This window comes from Haliotis rubra, unplaced genomic scaffold (assembly GCF_003918875.1).
Source record: "Haliotis rubra isolate DU_JTF1 unplaced genomic scaffold, ASM391887v1 Scf209, whole genome shotgun sequence".
Taxonomy (NCBI): domain Eukaryota; kingdom Metazoa; phylum Mollusca; class Gastropoda; order Lepetellida; family Haliotidae; genus Haliotis; species Haliotis rubra.
This window is the reverse complement of record NW_025766103.1, coordinates 467,498-486,927: the sequence shown is the minus strand read 5'-3', so window position 1 is coordinate 486,927 and position 19,430 is coordinate 467,498. Positions and strand designations below refer to the sequence as shown.

The 19,430-nt window shown below is 42.3% G+C and overlaps 1 protein-coding gene across 1 annotated transcript in view; it reads left to right on the top strand.

Annotated features, from left to right (window-relative positions):
* The window catches only part of LOC124276391, a 106,345-nt gene that overhangs the window by 70,194 nt on the left and 16,721 nt on the right, over positions 1 to 19,430 (top strand). The window lies entirely within an intron of this gene.

Sequence of the window (19,430 nt, the reverse complement as noted above, 5' to 3'; positions counted from 1 at the left end):
CTCAAAGTCTAGAATGTTTTCATGATGGTCATCTACAGATCTTTCTCTTTGAGTATATGCTACCATTAGGACGATTATGGAGAAATATGTAAATACATGGAATTTTGGGGCATCTGTATATTGTGTCATGGAACTGTTTGTATGAGAATGTTCTATACTGGCATGAACATGATGTTCTTGTCATCCCTAAGGAGTTTCATCATGTCTTTGGTTTGTTTCCATGATCTTATGCCCTGGAACGTTTTCCATCGAATGTTTTCTCCTTGGGCTGATTCTGTGAGTATGTTATCTCCATGAACTGATTCTGTATGTTATCCCCAGGAACGTATTCAGTGAGTATGTTATCCCCTGGAACTGATTCTGTATGTTATCCCCTGGAACTTATTCAGTGAGTATGGTATCCCCTGGAACTGATTCTGTATGTTATCCCCTGGAACTGATTCTGTATGTTATCCCCAGGAACTTATTCAGTGAGTATGTTATCCCCTGGTACTGATTCTGTATGTTATCCCCTGGAACTGATTCTGTATGTTATCCCCTGGAACTGATTCTGTATGTTATCCCCAGGAACTTATTCAGTGTATGTTATCCCCTGGAACTGATTCTGTATGTTATCCCCAGGAACTTATTCAGTGAGTATGTTATCCCCTGGAACTGATTCTGTATGTTATCCCCTGGAACTGATTCTGAGTATATTATCCCCAGGAACTTATTCAGTGAGTATGTTATCCCCTGGTACTGATTCTGTATGTTATCCCCAGGAACTTATTCAGTGAGTATGTTATCCCCTGGAACTGATTCTGTATGTTATCCCCAGGAACTTATTCAGTGAGTATGTTATCCCCTGGAACTGATTCTGTATGTTATCCCCAGGAACGTTATTCAGTGAGTATGTTATCCCCTGGAACTGATTCTGTATGTTATCCCCTGGTTCTGTTTCTCTGTTTTTCCCCCATGAGTATCCATGGGCCTGAGTATGATATTCTCATACAACTGGTTATTATCTTCTAGCTGAGGTTTATCATGGCATGTAAATATTCCACATGGTACAAGCCAGCGTGGATAATGAAGGATTTGTGCAGATTTCTAATTCTGCCGTTACTGAGTCTCCAGAGATCCATCTGTTGTCTTGTAAGTGGATAGAACATCTGCTTGAAGAGAGGAAGGATCCCTGGTTCGATCCCCAGACACACATCAAAGGACATTAAACAATGGTACTCCTTGTTTCCCTGCCTGGCAGGTTGTATTTATAGGTAAAACAGTTCAACTCAAGGGTAGGGTATTCTTGTTAAGATGACTAGCACAATAAAACAAGCACAGGTATAAGCACATGCATGCACATTGCACACATGTAAACTCATCATCATGTTAGCAGCGTTCGAAATACCTGCCTGTCCGACCGCCCGGGATGGGTTAATTATAACACGGACTGCCAGATTCTCAAATTCACCTGCCCGACGGTCAGGGTAAAATTTAGACATGTATATGCAGATATTTTGTCGGCAGGTAAGTTTTGGTCAGGGATGGCAAGTTTTACATATAACCATCCCTGTGGTCTGTCTGAAAGTTTTGGGAGTTTCACACCCTGAAATAATAATCATGACCGCAAAGTAAAACACCATTTCGTCCAGCACACCTTACCTCACCTCACCTCACCTCACCTCACCTCACCTCACCTGCACAAAACAGCATAAATATTCCACTTGTTGACCTTTTGTTCATAGCACAAGGGTTACTTCCTTTGACTGTTGCACCACCCACAAGCTGGAGTGACTTCCTGGTAGTATGGCATATACTTGTGAGCTGTCAGGGGTGAAAAACGCTTACTCAGCTAATAATGCTGAAGCTGGTCTGTGAAAGGAATTAAGGAAATACAATTTACAGTGTTATTGATTTAATGCTTCATTTTGCTATCTGTTTTCCTCTGGATGAAGATATGTATAAAACATCTTTAAAAACTTCTTTAAAAACTTCTTCTGAGCCTTGCAGATAAGTGTATTATTTGAATACAATTTTAGTAAAAAGACTTTCAGTTGCGATGTTTTACTGCAGGCACACAATACCACTGATTCAACTATTTGTTGACAGGATATGACGAAAGTGTTTTCTGCCGAATGATAGATCTAACCTTTATATGATGTTCTGCATTTTAATAACAAAAAGTTCTTTGCCATTAAATCTTTCATGTAGAACTGATGTGTGTTTATGTCAGATGATTCTGGTGCATGGATATACACGAAAATACTTCTGATGTAGATGTTGTCAGCTTTACAGCCTGGTATTGTGTAAACGTGCACTTTGGTGTAACTGACAGGCATTGGTGACAGGGGATGTGGATGGGAGGCAGACCTCACAACCCAGCGCTAGCCATGTTACACCAACAGCTGAACAGCTGCTTCATGTGTCTGAGATGGTCGGTGACACATACTGGAGGCAGACCTCACAACCCAGCACTGGCCATGTCACACCAACAGCTGAACAGCTGCTTCATATGTCTGAGATGGTCAGGGACACATGTTGGCGGCAGACGTCACAACCCAGCACTGGCCATGTCACACCAACAGCTGAACAGCTGCTTCATATGTCTGAGATGGTCAGTGACACATACTGGAGGCAGACGTCACAACCCAGCACTAGCCATGTCACACCAAGAGCTGAACAGCTGCTTCATGTGACTGAGATGGTCAGGGACACATATTGGAGGCAGACCTCTCAACCCCGCACTATCCATGTCACACCAAGAGCTGAACAGCTGCTTCATGTGTGTGAGATGGTCAGGGACACATATTGGAGGCAGCTGCAAAGGTCCTGCATTAGCCATGTCACACCAAGAGCTGAACAGTTGCTTCATGTGTCTGAGATGTTCAGGGACACATATTGGAGGCAGACGTCACAACCCAGCACTAGCCATGTCACACCAAGAGCTGAACAGCTGCTTCATGTGTGTGAGATGGTCAGGGACACATATTGGAGGCAGGTGACACATGTGCAGGCAGGCTGTAAAGGTCCTGCATTAGCCATGTCACACCAAGAGCTGAACAGTTGCTTCATGTGTCTGAGATGTTCAGGGACACATATTGGAGGCAGACGTCACAACCCAGCACTAGCCATGTCACACCAAGAGCTGAACAGCTGCTTCATGTGTGTGAGATGGTCAGGGACACATATTGGAGGCAGCTGCGAAGGTCCTGCATTAGCCATGTCACACCAAGAGCTGAACAGCTGCTTCATGTGTCTGAGATGGTCTGTGACACATATTTGAGGCAGACTTCAAGGCCCAGCACTATGACTGTCACACCTAAAGCTGAACAGCTGCTTCATGTGTCTGAGATGGTCTGTGACACATATTGGAGGCAGACGTCAAGGACCAACACAGGCCATGTCACACCAACAGCTGAACAGCTGCTTCATGTGTGTGAGATGGTCTGTGACACATATTGGAGGCAGACGTCAAGGACCAACACAGGCCATGTCACACCAACAGCTGAACAGCTGCTTCATGTGTCTGAGATGGTCTGTGACACATATTGGAGGCAGACGTCAAAAGGACCAACACAGGCCATGTCACACCAACAGCTGAACAGCTGCTTCATGTGTGTGAGATGGTCTGTGACACATATTGGAGGCAGACATCAAGGACCAACACAGGCCATGTCACACCAACAGCTGAACAGCTGCTTCATGTGTCCAAGATGATTAGTGACACATATTGGAGGCAGACATCAAGGACCAGCACTAGGAATGTCACAAGCTGCTTCATATGTTTGAAATGGTCAGTGACACATATTGGAGGCACCCATCACAAACCAGCAGGAGCCATGTTACACCAACAGCTGAACAGCTGCTTCATGTGTTTAAGAAAGTCAGGGACACAGTCTGGAGGCAAACTTCATATTCAATGCTCAGCAATAGCCATGCCACACCAAGAAGCTGACAAATGTTTAATAAGACCATGACGTTCAATCTGTGACTTAGGTGGGAGGCAGACATCACAACCCAGCACCGGCCATATCATAACAGGCTAACAAATGTTTAATATGTCGGGGCTGGTCAAGATTGTCAGGTAGATGAAAGCCTCAACACCTGTATGCTGCTATCTCGGGGTGTAATGATTCAACGGATGTTTCTTTCATTGCTATTCTTTCACAAAACTACACAAATATATGTAAAGGTGATTTTGTAATATTATGTGAAAGTTTTTCTGCCAATATTTACGAGAGGTCTCAATCCACAGTTGCATTTATAAATTCTGTAAAATGTGTGTCAATATGTGTATCATAAGAAAAGAGATTGTTGCAGCACTACCATTATCTAGAGTAGGGTTCACTCCTGCAGGGTTACAGACTTGTTAGATCCTGGGTGTAGTTTAAACTTCACGAAGGTACTGGGGCCCCAATGTTTGTTCCTGCAGTATGTAAATCTATTGTCCCCTAGATATTGAACTTTAAACAATTTTGCTGTGACAGAGACCCAGTGACATTCATGCTTGATTTGAAAAAGTATCGAATACCACGTTTTGTCTTTAGCAATGTCAATATCTGTGATGATAATAGTTACATGTGCCCAGATGTAGTGAACCATTGCTCATGTTATCAACCTCTGGTTTGCTTTGTTTATTTCATAGTGATTCATAAACACATGCTCTGTCATCGTATCGCATGGTGATAATCACTGGATTTTCTGGTCCAGATGTGATTTGTTTATAAACAACATCATTCAGCTGTAATGCTGGTTATACAAATATATGCTCATGATATAGTCACAACTGTACAATCGACTCTGGTTTTAGCAGATATTTCTTATGGATGTGGAAAGGGTTTTGTCACTTCTATTTGCTTGAACCAATATGAATGATTATTGCTATGCCATGCTCAGCAATATTCGCTGAGTATGGCATAGCAATATTCATTCATTATAGATCATTTATTATGATTAGATAAACATACTCTTTTCCATGATATTTTACCCATGTAAAACTTCAAAGGTTCGAATACTACTGAAGCCCATCTATTTGATGACTGTTGACTCTTAACATGGAATAAATTAAGATAAATATCTTTGAATATTTGACACAGAATAGAACCCTATTGGTGTGAAATACATCATAAATCAATTCTGAAAAAAACATGTTCTCTTTATATCCATGATGGGCATACCTCCTGTGTCATGAATGTACAAGTGATATATGACTTTGTTGCCATGGAGACCCAGCGATGAGCAATTTGTCCCATGTATCAGGATACACACATGCAGGGAGGTGGGTATCCTGTGTCACAAGTCCTGGGACTTCAAAGCATCCCTCCCTTTGATGTAGTGTGCTGCTATCCCCCTCATTGTGTAGGTGGTGTTAGTTGTGGGGGCCAGGGTTCTGCTACATATTTACCAATGTTCCAATGTCCACCTGTCCTGAGAGGAGGGATGTGTGCAGGAAGGGACAGCCACTTGTGTTGACACTGACCGTGTCCTTGAAGCTGGGGTTGGTTTAACAGGAAATGGTCACAATAAGTCCAGACAACAGTAGACTGGGTGAGACAATGAGAGGAGATTATCTGGGGAACATCCTGAATATGACCTTGCTATATCAGTTGCTAGTATAGGTCTCTTAATGCTCTTGGGTGGTGGGGTAGACTAATGGTTAAAGCGTTTGCTGGCCATGCCCAAGACCCAGGTTCAATTCCCCACATGGGTTCAATATGTCCAGCCTGGTGTCCTCCGCTGTGATATTGCTGGAATATTGCTAAAAGTGGTGTACCCCGAGTAATACAAAACTCGCTCGCTCACTCACTCACTCACTCTAACTCACTCTTAATGCTCTTATGGGTAGACACCATGAAATGTCCTAAATTCATTTCAAGCTTGGTCTTTATGTGAAGTATCTACATTTCAGGAGGAAAATATTTATCCCTACAGTTTTTTACTAGTTACTAGATGATTGATATTAAAATGGAAGTCAAAATGAAACGTGTTGATGTGTGAGTGAGTAAACGTTTATCATGTTGAACATTTGATGAAATACCAAGTGATGATGATGGTGTGTATTTGGTTGTCTTATCTTGTGATGGGATGGAGGTCTCCTGGTGATGATGGTGTGTATCTGGTTGTGTTATCTTGTGATGGGATGGAGGTCTCCTGGTGATGATGGTGTGTATTTGGTTGTGTTATCTTGTGATGGGATGGAGGTATCCTGGTGATGATGGTGTGTAACTGGTTGTGTTATCTAGTGATGGGATGGAGGTCTCCTTGTGAAGATGTTGTGTATTTGGTTGTGTTATCTTGTGATGGGATGGGGGTGTCCTGGTGACGATGCTGTGTATTTGGTTGTGTTATCTTGTGATGGGATGGAGGTCTCCTGGTGATGATGGTGTGTATTTGGTTGTGTTATCTTGTGATGGGATGGAGGTCTCCTGGTGGTGATGGTGTGTATTTGGTTGTGTTATCTTGTGATGGGATGGAGGTCTCCTGGTGATGATGGTGTGTATTTGGTTGTGTTATCTTGTGATGGGATGGAGGTCTGCCTGGTGATGATGGTGTGTATTTGGTTGTGTTATCTTGTGATGGGATGGAGGTCTCCTTGTGATGATGGTGTGTATTTGGTTGTGTTATCTTGTGATGGGATGGGGGTCTCCTGGTGATGATGGTGTGTATTTGGTTGTGTTATCTTGTGATGGGATGGAGGTCTCCTTGTGATGATGGTGTGTATCTGGTTGTGTTATCTTGTGATGGGATGGAGGTCTCCTTGTGATGATGGTGTGTATTTGGTTGTGTTATCTTGTGATGGGATGGAGGTATCCTGGTGATGATGGTGTGTATCTGGTTGTGTTATCTTGTGATGGGATGGAGGTCTCCTGGTGATGATGGTGTGTATTTGGTTGTGTTATCTTGTGATGGGATGGAGGTCTCCTGGTGATGATGGGATGGTGGTCTGCTGATGGTGTGTATTTGGTTATTTGTGATGGAATGGAGTCTCCTGGTGTGGTGGTGTCTTGGATGGGATGGAATGGAGGTATCCTGGTGATGATGGTGTGTATCAGGCTGTGTTATCTTGTGATGGGATGGGGGTCTCCTGTAGATGATGGTGTGTATTTGGTTGTGTTATCTTGTGATGGGATGGGGGTCTCCTGGTGATGATGGTGTGTATCTGGTTGTGTTATCTTGTGATGGGATGGAGGTCTCCTGGTGATGATGGTGTGTATCTGGTTGTGTTATCTTGTGATGGGATGGTGGTCTCCTTGTGATGATGGTGTGTATCTGGTTGTGTTATCTTGTGATGGGATGGTGGTCTCCTGGTGATGATGGTGTGTATTTGGTTGTGTTATCTTGTGATGGGATGGAGGTCTCCTGGTGATGATGGTGTGTATCTGGTTGTGTTGTCTTGTGATGGGATGGAGGTCTCCTGGTGATGATGGTGTGTATCTGGTTGTGTTATCTTGTGATGGGATGGAGGTCTCCTGGTGATGATGGTGTGTATTTGGTTGTGTTATCTTGTGATGGAATGGAGGTCTCCTGGTGATGATGGTGTGTATTTGGTTGTGTTATCTTGTGATGGAATGGAGGTCTCCTGGTGATGATGGTGTGTATTTGGTTGTGTTATCTTGTAATGGGATGGAGGTATCCTGGTGATGATGGTGTGTATTTGGTTGTGTTATCTTGTGATGGGATGGTGGTCTCCTGGTGATGATGGTGTGTATCTGGTTGTGTTATCTTGTGATGGGATGGTGGTCTCCTGATGATGATGGTGTGTATTTGGTTGTGTTATCTTGTGATGGGATGGTGGTCTCCTTGTGATGATGGTGTGTATTTGGTTGTGTTATCTTGTGATGGGACGGTGGTCTCCTGGTGATGATGGTGTGTATTTGGTTGTGTTATCTTGTGATGGGATGGAGGTCTCCTGGTGATGATGGTGTGTATCTGGTTGTGTTATCTTGTGATGGAATGGAGGTCTCCTGGTGATGATGGTGTGTATTTGGTTGTGTTATCTTGTGATGGGATGGAGGTCTCCTGGTGATGATGGTGTGTATTTGGTTGTGTTATCTTGTGATGGGATGGAGGTATCCTGGTGATGATGGTGTGTATTTGGTTGTGTTATCTTGTGATGGGATGGTGGTCTCCTGGTGATGATGGTGTGTATCTGGTTGTGTTATCTTGTGATGGGATGGTGGTCTGCTGATGATGATGGTACACTTGATTCACATCGAAATTCAGGACATTGACTGATTGTTTCATGAACTGCCTTGCTCTGATGGTCTGCCCATGATGGTCTACCAATGGTGGTCTGACTGATGGTATCCCCATGGTGGTCTGACTCTGATGGTCTGCCCTTATTGGTCTGACTGATGGTCTGCCCATGGTGGTCTGACTCTGATGGTCTGCTAATGATGGTCTGGCTGATGGTCTTCCCATGGTGGTCTGACACTGATGGTTCGCCGATGGTGGTCTGACTCTGATGGTCTCCCCTTGGTGGTCTGACACTTATGGTCTGCTTATGGTGGTCTGACTGATGGTTTTCCCATGGTGGTCTGACTCTGATGGTCTGCTAATGGTGGTCTGACACTGATGGTCTTCCCATGGTGGTCTGACACTGATGGTCTGCCCATTGTGGTCTCACTCTGATGGTCTGCCCATTGTGGTATTACTGATGGTCTGCCTTTGGTCACATGTGATGGTGTGCATGTGGTGGTGTTACAGTGGCTGTCTGACAGTGCTCTTCGGTAGGGAGGTCTAGCTGTGATGATTTGACCAGAGGTCTGACCATGTGAAAGTCTACCTTTTGTGGTCTTAGTAGATGTCTTCCTGTTGTGGTCTGCCTGTGAGAGATGAGGTGGTGTGCTGGTGGCCAGGAAGCAGGAAGAACGTGTCAAGTGTGCCCCTCTCTGTGCCAGGTGTAGACCAGGCCATGGACCCACCTCCGACCTTGTTCAAGTACTACACACATACCAGGCCAAGTACTTATCTACATGAGGAGGCCAGTTTCCTCACTGAACATTGTTATATATTAGAACTTTATGTCCCTTTGGTTTTGGTTTTCCTATTCTGATTAAATAATAAAAAAGTTATACACACAACAATATGTTTCATGAAGTTGTCAGTACTGAACAGCCACCATAACTCCATTTCATGGCGATGTCACTGCTCTTTGTGGGTATAAACCCGTGAAGATCCGGGTTAGAATTGGTCTTCAGTAACCCATGCTTGTTGTAAGAGGCGACTAACGGGATCGTTTGGTCAGGCTCACTGACTTGGTTGACACATGTTATCGTATCCCAATTGCGTAGATCGCTGCTCATGCTGGTAATCACTGAATTGCCTGGTCCAGACTCAATTATTTACAGACCTCCGCCATATAGCTGGAATATTGCTGAGTGTGACGTAAAACTAAACTCACTCACTCACTTTGTGGGTATTTGGTGTGTGCACTAATACATCATTCACTGCCAGCAGTCAATATAGAGACATGCAGTGATGCAGACCGCCTCCGTGGTGTAGTGGTTAGAGCGTCTGCCCGGAGAGCGGAAGGTCGCGGGTTCGATCCCCGACCGCGTCATACCAAAAGACGTTAAAATATGGTACTTGTTGGTCCCTGCCTGGCGCTCGGCATTAATGGGTACAACAAGGACTGGTTGGCTCGGTGTCAGTATAATGTGTCTGAGTGGGGTATTCATGCTTCACTGTGGCATGGTATCTCAGTGAGCTAGCACTATAAAACCAGCTTCAGTCTGGGCTAGTACAAGCAGCCGCATATGCACATACACACGCATGCACGTCGTCATATGAGAGAAATATTCTTAAAGTATGACGTTAAACCCAATTTCACCTCACCTCACCTCACCTCACCTCACATGCAGTGATGCCTTTGTTAGCTTACACAGGTCCTCTCTTGTGCTTGCATTGTCAACTTTGTGCAGGATTCTTTAGATCAAAGCTCAGCCCATTATTTTAAACATAGACTATCAGAAATGTATTTGTATGTATCCTGTACATCAGGAAATAAGGAGTCTGTCAGCTGTACAGTCATGGCTTTGTGGCCAACACCTCTCTTGAACATAAGCTTCTGAAATATTTTCACTAGAGAAGATTGCTGACCATGGCATAAAAGATCATCCTTTCAATCATTCTTTCCTTGATTCAGGGGTGGTGAGGTAGCCTATTGGTTAAACCGTTCACTCATCACGCCGAACACCGGGGTTCGATTCCCCACATGGGTACAATGTGAGAAGCTCATTTCTGGTGTCCCCCGCCGTGATATTGATGGAATATTGCTAAAAGCTGCGTAAAACTAAACTCGCTCGCTCGCTCGCTCGCTCACTCACTCACTCACTCACTCACTTTTATTGATTCATGATAAATCTATTATTTCCATTTTATAATTGAGCGTCACTCAAGAAGATTGCTGACTGGATGTAAAAGAACATTCATTCATTCATTCATTCATTCATTCATTCATTCATTCATTCATTCATTCATTCATTCATTCATTGTTAATTTATTATTTCTGTTTTATTTTTAAATGGTAGCCCCATTCATATGGGTCTCTCAGCTATAGCCTCCCTGATATGTTTATTGTAGATCTACTTGTTGAAATTTGACAATCTGAGTGGTCATCTGAGCTCAGTCCATGCACTGACTGAGTGGCCACATGCATACATCCAACAATAGTTAGCAGTTGTTGTTCAATGGTGACAAGTGCTTGTGATACCCAGCAATGTAACAATACACTGATCTTGTTTAGTGAAGTATCAAGCGTTTTGTCTAAGTAGGCTGTGTTGGTACAGGCTGATAGTGACGTTGTTGAACCAGGATGGTCTTTGTAGACACTGGGTCAAAACCAGACTGGAAGGACAGAGTCCTGGGATCACTTGAACAAAGAGATGTTAGTAAGACAAACATAAAGACCTTCTTTTAAACAAGGTTTATGGCAGTTGTAGTATTCAGATTTCTTACAGAGGCATTTTAGAAGTTGTAACGAAGGAAAACCAGCTTCTATGGACAGTCAACTTGTTTATTGCAATGAGTGCTATGATGAAGTTGACTAGCCATAGAACCTGGTTTTCCTTCAGTATTCAAATTGCTGTGAGGAATCGGTTAATTGAGTGGTCCCCATGTTGAAACCATCTACTGAATAGTTCGTAGCTTGTGATGAGGAAGTAGCAGAGTCTCTGGTAGATGCCAGGTCTTGAAGTTGAGTTGGGCTTTACGTCACATCGGCATTATTCCAGCCATATCGTGACGAGAACAAGTTTGCATTAGTAAACATTGTAAGTACATACTCGGAATGAGTTTTATTTCAAGGACATATATTGATTACATTGTCATTTAAAAGCAGAGAAAGTCATAGCATCAAATTTAAAGGCAGGCAATTTGTTAGTCATGTTTCATAGTTACAATTTATGGTTGTTACATTTCGCAGTTACAATTTATGATACAGATCGACTTCCCTCAGGTAGTTCACTATGAGATGAGCGCGCTCACGCGGGAGAACAGATCTTTTAGGTTTGTTGCATCATAATGTGAGTCCCTTGCAGACCATAAGTCCACGCATTCAAGCAGAATATGCTTGATGGTGAAAACCTAATCGCAAGAGACACACATGGGAGGTCCATCCCCATCCGTCTTCAGCAGATAGTCATGTGTAAATCGACTGTGGTCAATACGACATCGTCGTAAAATTACCTCATCTCGTCTTGACTGACAACCCAAGTAGGTATAACCGATTGTTGGCTTAAATTCATGGAGTTTGTCATGGTGCTTGTTTTGGAGGATCTGCACTTCTGTCTGGTGTTGATGAGCAGTGATGCCGTGGAGGAAGTAGTTGAACTGCATCTGGTTGCAGTACCAGTGTCTATGTAGTGGGAAGTGAAGTATGTAGGATTCTCAAATGTCTGAATGAAGGTCATTGGCCGATCTGTGGTCAGATCATCTAATTTAGGTAATGTCAGTGAGTGAGTGAGTGTCAAACACTGCAGCATGTTCCTGCTAGATTATTGCAGCATGAAAATAATTTGGGAAACAGTCAAGTTCTTAACATAATCTGAACAATGGTCAAGGTCATAGCATGAACAATGATCAAAGCTGTAGTATGATATGTGATCAAGCCCATAGCATGAACAATGATCAAAGCTGTATTATGATATGTGATCAAGCCCATGGCATGAACAATGATCAAAGCTGTAGCATGATATGTGATCAAGCCCATAGCATGAACAATGATCAAAGCTGTAGTATGATATGTGATCAAGCCCATAGCATGAACAATGATCAAGGCAATAACTTTAACAGTGATGAAAGCATAGAATGTTAGATTATAAAGACACATCATGAACAATGATCAAAAAGAAGTAGCAAACAGTAGCGGCAACAGTGGTCCCTGTCACAGCATAAACAATTATCGAAGCATAAACAATTATCGAAGCATAAACAATTATCGAAGCATAAACAATTATCGAAGCATGAACAATTATCGAAGCATGAACAATTATCGAAGCATGAACAATTATCGAAGCATGAACAATTATCGAAGCATGAACAATTATCGAAGCATGAACAATTATCGAAGCATGAACAATTATCGAAGCATGAACAATTATCGAAGCATAAACAATTATCGAAGCATGAACAATTATCGAAGCATGAACAATTATCGAAGCATGAACAATTATCGAAGCATAAACAATTATCGAAGCATGAACAATTATCGAAGCATGAACAATTATCGAAGCATGAACAATTATCGAAGCATGAACAGGTATCGAAGCCTAAACATGAACAGTGAAGAAGGTCACAGCATGAACAATATAGCAATATTAGCATGTATAGTCCGTTTGGCTCAAAAGCGGACCGATGAATTGCAATCTAACTCGAAAACTAATAAACATGTGTGCGAGAAAGGATGGAGACGGCACAGCACAGGTTAATGAATCAATAACTTGGTGGGCACTTATGCACGTGCTTCTCTAACACTGGCTGTCCCTTTCTCTGCACTCCTCCTTCATAACAAATAGTGAACTGTGTCAAACTTTTAATGATAGTTTGTTAAACAACTTTTTTAATTTTAGGACATAAATTCTGCAAACAAATCACAGAGTTGGTATGATGTTTTGATTATGATCAGTGTTTCATTGAGTATTATATGTTGATTAGTTTTCGAGTTACATTGCAATTCATCGGTCCACTTTTGATCCAAACGGATTATACAATGGTCAGTGTTGTATCATGGATAGCGCTGAGTGGCATCGGCACCAGTGATAAAGGTCTTTGATTCCCTCATATTTACAACGAGTGAGGCAAATTCTCTGCATCAAGATTGCATCAATGCTTGAAGTAAAAGTGATGTTACACTTTACACACTCCCTCTAACTGGGCTCTCACCCAAGCTATATACTTTCTGATGTGATACTTGTGATAGCTGGTCTGTATGCCTGCAACTGGAATGGTCATGTTGACACCTGGATATGAAATGTAGATTATAATCCCGGGAGTTAGAGACTGCCAATCACATTGTGATCTGAAACTGGAAATGTTGTACAAATTCATAGTTTTCCACCCAAATCAAATGACAATTTATTTACTCTTGTCACAACTGATTTTAGGACTGGTGGCAGTTTAATGAGTTTACACACAGGGACTACGCCTGATTCCTTCATGTGAGAGTAAGTTGAGATGGGACATATATCGTATCACTGTCAGAAGTCGTGTAGTTTGGTATAAGTAATCTCCCAACATGCATCACTTCCTCGACAGTAAACACAAGCATTCCAGCCAGGAATCTAACAGGACATAATTTGCTTAAGCCATATTCCCCTAGCAGAAAGACTCCAGGTAAACCCTGCACCCACAAAGCTGGGTATGATTACCTGATAAGGGTGGGATGTAGGTGAGGTGAATGTGATCCCAGGGGACCAAGGGGGACTGCAGCAGCCCCTCACTGCCTCATTTCCCACCTCAGTACACCCCCACAAAGACCTCTGTTGTGGCGAGTGCTTGTCCTGGTGGCCACCCTGTCATTACCCCACTTTGGGGCCCTCTTGGGTACAGCGGGTCGGCAGAGAACCCTTCTCAACACTCTCTGTTAAGAATACTTATTATAGGGTTCATTTGTGTGGGTAAGAAAATGATGCCTCTTTCAGAATGTAGGTAAATATCTTTCTTAAGCCAAATGCTTGTCCATTGCATTCCTCAGGTCATCACTTATGAAAGTTGTTTGTTTGGAAATCACATGATTGTTATGGATTTGAATCCTTTAATAACTGGTCATTTGTTTTGGCCTTGTTATAAAGGTCTCTGTGACAGCCCTCCTATTGAATGTTCGTGTTTTACAATGACCTCTGTAGGGTCACTTTACCCATCTGTTTATAGATGAAAGACATGTTATTGTTAAGAGGTCTGAGAGAGTGAGTGAAGAAAAATGTGGGATGTGTTTTCAGACAGATAGTCCCAGAGACAATTATGCTTAGTTTCACTTTCTCTCTCTCTCACTCACTCACTCACTTGCAGTCACACACATACACCCACCAACTCACTCACTCACCAACACACTCACTAGCTCACTCACCAACTCACTCATTCTCTCGCACACTCACTCACCAACTAACTCAAATCTCTCATTGACTCACTTGCAATCACACACATACACACACTCAACTCAAACTCACTCACCTCATTCTCTCACTCACTCACCCACCAACCACTACCTCACTCACTCACTGCCTCATTCACTCACTCATTCACCCACCAACTCACTCATTCTCTCACTCACTCACTCACTCACTCATTCACCCACCAACTCACTCATCCTCTCACTCACTCACTCATTCATTCACCCACCAACTCAGTCATTCTCTTACCCACTCACTCATTCACCAACCAACTCATTCATTCTCTCACTCACTCACTCATTCACCCACCAACTCACTCATCCTCTCACCCACTCATTCACCCACCACCGCACTCATTCTGTCACTCACTCACTCACTCACTCATTTATCCACCAACTCACTCATCCTCTCACTCACTCATTCACCCACCAACTCACTCACTCACTCATTCACCCATCAACTCACTCATCCTCTCACTCACTCATTCACCCACCAACTCATTCATTCTCTCACTCACTCACTCATTCACCCACCAACTCACTCATTCACCCACCAACTCACTCATCCTCTCACTTGCAGTCACACACATACACACCAACTCACACCCCCACACGCAGATCGATGGTCATGCTGTTGATCACTGGATTGTCTGGTCCAGATTATTTACAAACTGCTGCCATATAGCTGCTATTTTGCTGAGTGCGGCATAAAACTAAACCCACTCACTCGCTCACTTACACCCACGCACAGAGTCATAAGGTTTGCTGACATGATAGATTGTGCCCCAATGGCAAGAAACAGTGCTCATAACATCAATCACTGGATTGTTATAACCTACTCAGACACTAATCCAAACTCTGTGTCTAATAAAGTGTATCTCTGTAAATAAATGTACTGAAAACGATACCAGCTATCACACTTCAAAGCCTTTGTCACTGACTGTTCACACATTCTCACCACTCCTGCTGAGCAAGATAATGAATGAACGACAGAAAATTACAACCATGTTAATAGTCTCTCTACCCTACAAGAACAAGTATCAGTAACCACCACAATTGCCATCACGCTGCCCACGTCTGTCCAGTCAACCACCAATTTCACACGTCAAAATGAGGAACCTTATCCGATACCCAGAAATCAATAAGCAAATTGAAAATGATAACCAACACATCAGTTCCATGCAATGACTGTCTACAAATTGAACCAGCTTTCTCTGTGTTATTACCCAGTCAGTGTGAGGGGCAGACAATAGACTGTGGGACCTTCCACTGACACTGTAATCACACAGTAACTCTATGATATTTGTCATAGTATTCACACATTATTTTCATATGTGTCACCCTAGCTATTGCAGGATAATCACTCCCCTAAAGGTCATGGTATCGGCCTTGGGGTGATGTCATGTATGGACAAGTTTAATAAACTGAGAGAATCCCACCACGTTGGTCAGCTGATGTGATGAATGTTTGGATGTTGGGCCGGTGAGAGTTTTATTGCAGAACTGTTGGCTGCATATATCTCACATGTTTAGTAATTGGGACAAGCCTTGTTTTAACAAAGCAGGATTGCTTCTTGCCATCATAAGGGGTGGTCGGGTAGCCTTGTAGTTGAAGCATTTGCTCATCATGCTGAAGACCCAGGTTTGATTCCCCACTTGGGTACAATGTGTGAAGCAGGTTCCTTGTGTTTCCTGACATGATTTTGATGGAATATTGCAACATAGAAACTCACTCACTCACTCACTCACTCACTCACTCACTCACTCACTCACTCACTCACTCACTCACTCACTCACTCACTCACTCACTCACTCACTCACACACTCACTCACTCACTCACTCACTCACTCACCACTGTAGAAATATTGATAGAGAAAAACTGATCAGTCTGAAAAGTGTTGCTGGATTAGAATTTAGAATTTTTGAAAAGTTCCGTGTTATACCATGTCACACCAGACAGTTTAAGATAAGGAAGTTATTAGACCAGAAAGGACACCAATTGTTATTTTCCCTAAGGCTGAGGATAACAATGGTGCAGGTAGTATTAGTCAAACTAATGAAGGAACTTGTTATCACATCTAAAACTGACAGTTAAACATAGGGAATATGCATGTCAGTGATCAAGAAAACACCTACCAAATGATTTTCGAAAGTATTGAGTTTCTCTTGACAATATGTCACCAGTGTTTCAGAATTACTATATATCTGTAGGGATTTGAAGAAGCACTAGGCCAGTAGGTGATATAAATATTTGTATGAACCATTCCGATTTGCTTTCAATAATTGTCTGTTATCTTTTGTACTGAACTGACATCAAATTGACATTGGTTATGATTCAAACAAGTCTGTCAATCAGAGTCTGAAACAGAAATATTGACACAAATTTGATGGAAATCTATAACAGATGAAAGTCAAAGTTTCTTCAGTATCAGGACACGTTTCTTGGCTCCTTGTTGTTTCATGTCATCCTTTTCTTTTCATAATTAATTTTAATTCAGCAACAAGCTCTATGTAAGAATATAACAGTTATTGTCCAAGAAAACAAATAAGTTTCCCAAACTCTTGTTCAACTGAGAACAACACATTATCATCATGTTATTGTCACACAACAAAGTGAACGAAAATTCATGCAAAAAAGTTCTGTTGACATGGGGCTGTTTGACTAAGGTGGGTGAATAATTGCCCATAATCAATAGAATCTTTATATTTTATGAAAGTCCAGTCATAAGTTGAAGGAGTGTCATCTGAAGATCTGAGCGACCTTGAGCTGATGAGTCATCTGTTGGTTACCTCCCTTTGACCATAGCAAGGCCATGAGCTTGTGCCAGCTGCACCTCTTCCCAGTGACCACTCTAAGGTGTCACATAGCACCGTCAAGTTCCCCATGTACTGTCTTCGAAATAGCAGGTTCATGCCAAGTTTGTTCCCTGTATTTGTGGTGGTAGTTTCATGTTTTGATGGTTCTCACTGGAACAAATCCTTGCTTTTCAAGTGACTGAGTGAGTTTAGTTTTACGCCGCTTTTAGCAATATTCCTGCAATATCATGACACGTGAAGTGGGCTTCACACATTGTAACCATGTGGGGAATCGAACCCAGGTCTTCAGCGTGACAAGCGAACACTTTAACCACTAGGCTACACCACCGCCCCATTGCAGGGGTGGAAATAACCCATTGCCCGACGTCCAAGTCCATTGTTCTTTTCTGTCGGGCAAGCAAATTTGTATATCACACTGTACCGGTGTACACTTGACTTTCCAATGTAAATTATGTTGTTTATTTAAAAAATCAGCAAGAAAACGGTCGGTATAGTGGAAAAATTATCAGGGCAAGTGACTTTACATGTGCCACTATCCCGGAGTACACAATCAATTTTAAAGTTATTTCCACCCCTGCATTGCTTTTAAATAGTAATGATATAAGAAAATCAAACATAAGTATATATTGAGCATCAGTTTTGATCACACATAAGGACAAGATTGAATGGTAACTGAAATTCCTGTCAAGGTATCATTTGATCTCTGATATGGAAAGGTTCCATGTGTTTCAAAAAATACTTTACATTTGTCATTGAATTCTTTTTGTGTATGATATCTATAAAGATTCCTTATTTAGTTTAAGTTATATTGTATGTGGCAAGGGTTACATTATGACATTGAAAAATTTGTTATAGATTCTAGGATTCCTGATACATCAGAGGATTCTTTATCTATTTCCTTTTGATGTTAGATGATTCCCTTCTTGGTTTGAAACATTATATTTACCAGCTGATCGTATTGATTGGGAAATTTTTATGTACACATAGACTATACATCATGAAGATCATAGAGGAAGATTATATGTCAGAAGATCATAGGGATAGATCATTGTGTCAAAAGTTTGTGCATGTCCGAACACCATTGTACATTACCTAAATAGCAGAAAGTCCCTATATATCAGAAAGTCCTCAGTGTGTTCCTAAAGAGGTTTGAACATTGTGGGAGATGTACGGTGGATTGATGAGGCTGTAGGGCACAGGGTTTTGGTGTTGGAATGTCCAGATGACAGGTGATGGACGTCTGACTGTGATTGTCCAGTATAGACTATAACTGCTGACTGGCTCAGCGAATGGCTGTACTATGATATGTAAAAGATTCATTTTCTAGTTAATTTCCTCTACTTATTCCTCATATTTTAACGTTTGACAAACTTCTGCTTGACCAAATAGTCAAGGTGTTATCTGTGATAACAAAATATGATTTATACTGGAGTAAAGCGGTCTAGATGATGATCTATTGAGCCTGATAAAATACGTTTGATTTATGGGTGTTTGATAAAATCACCCGAGGTGGAGGGTGTTTTGTCTGGGAGAGCCCATGTTGTTACTGGACAATAGCAGTGGGCAGTCAGCTGACCACTGTGGGGAGCCACCTGGGGGGTTACCCGACCCTGTGAGATTGAATGAGGTCAAGATTTTCCCAACTGGCCACCCGTCAAGGTCAGGTGTCCACATACTCTGTGTATAACAAAATGTTCCCGTCAAGGTCAGGTGTCCACATACTCTGTCAAGAGTTTCATCCAGGTGTCCACAGTACTCTGTGTATAACAAAATGTTCCTGCAGAACCACCCTGGCAGATTTTCATCCCGAAAAATGGCTTTTCATGCTAATTGATTGTTAGGACAGTACTATCAGAACTGATCCTCTCCTCTGATAAATGTCATAGTCTCCAGACCAATTTAACATATGTTATATTTGGGATTACATTTTCTCAGTAAAGTACAGATTCTTCTACTTTTGTTGGGTTGAGCCCCATCCGGGATTCAGACCATACCCTCAGAGTCATGCACCTAAATGCCAGCACAC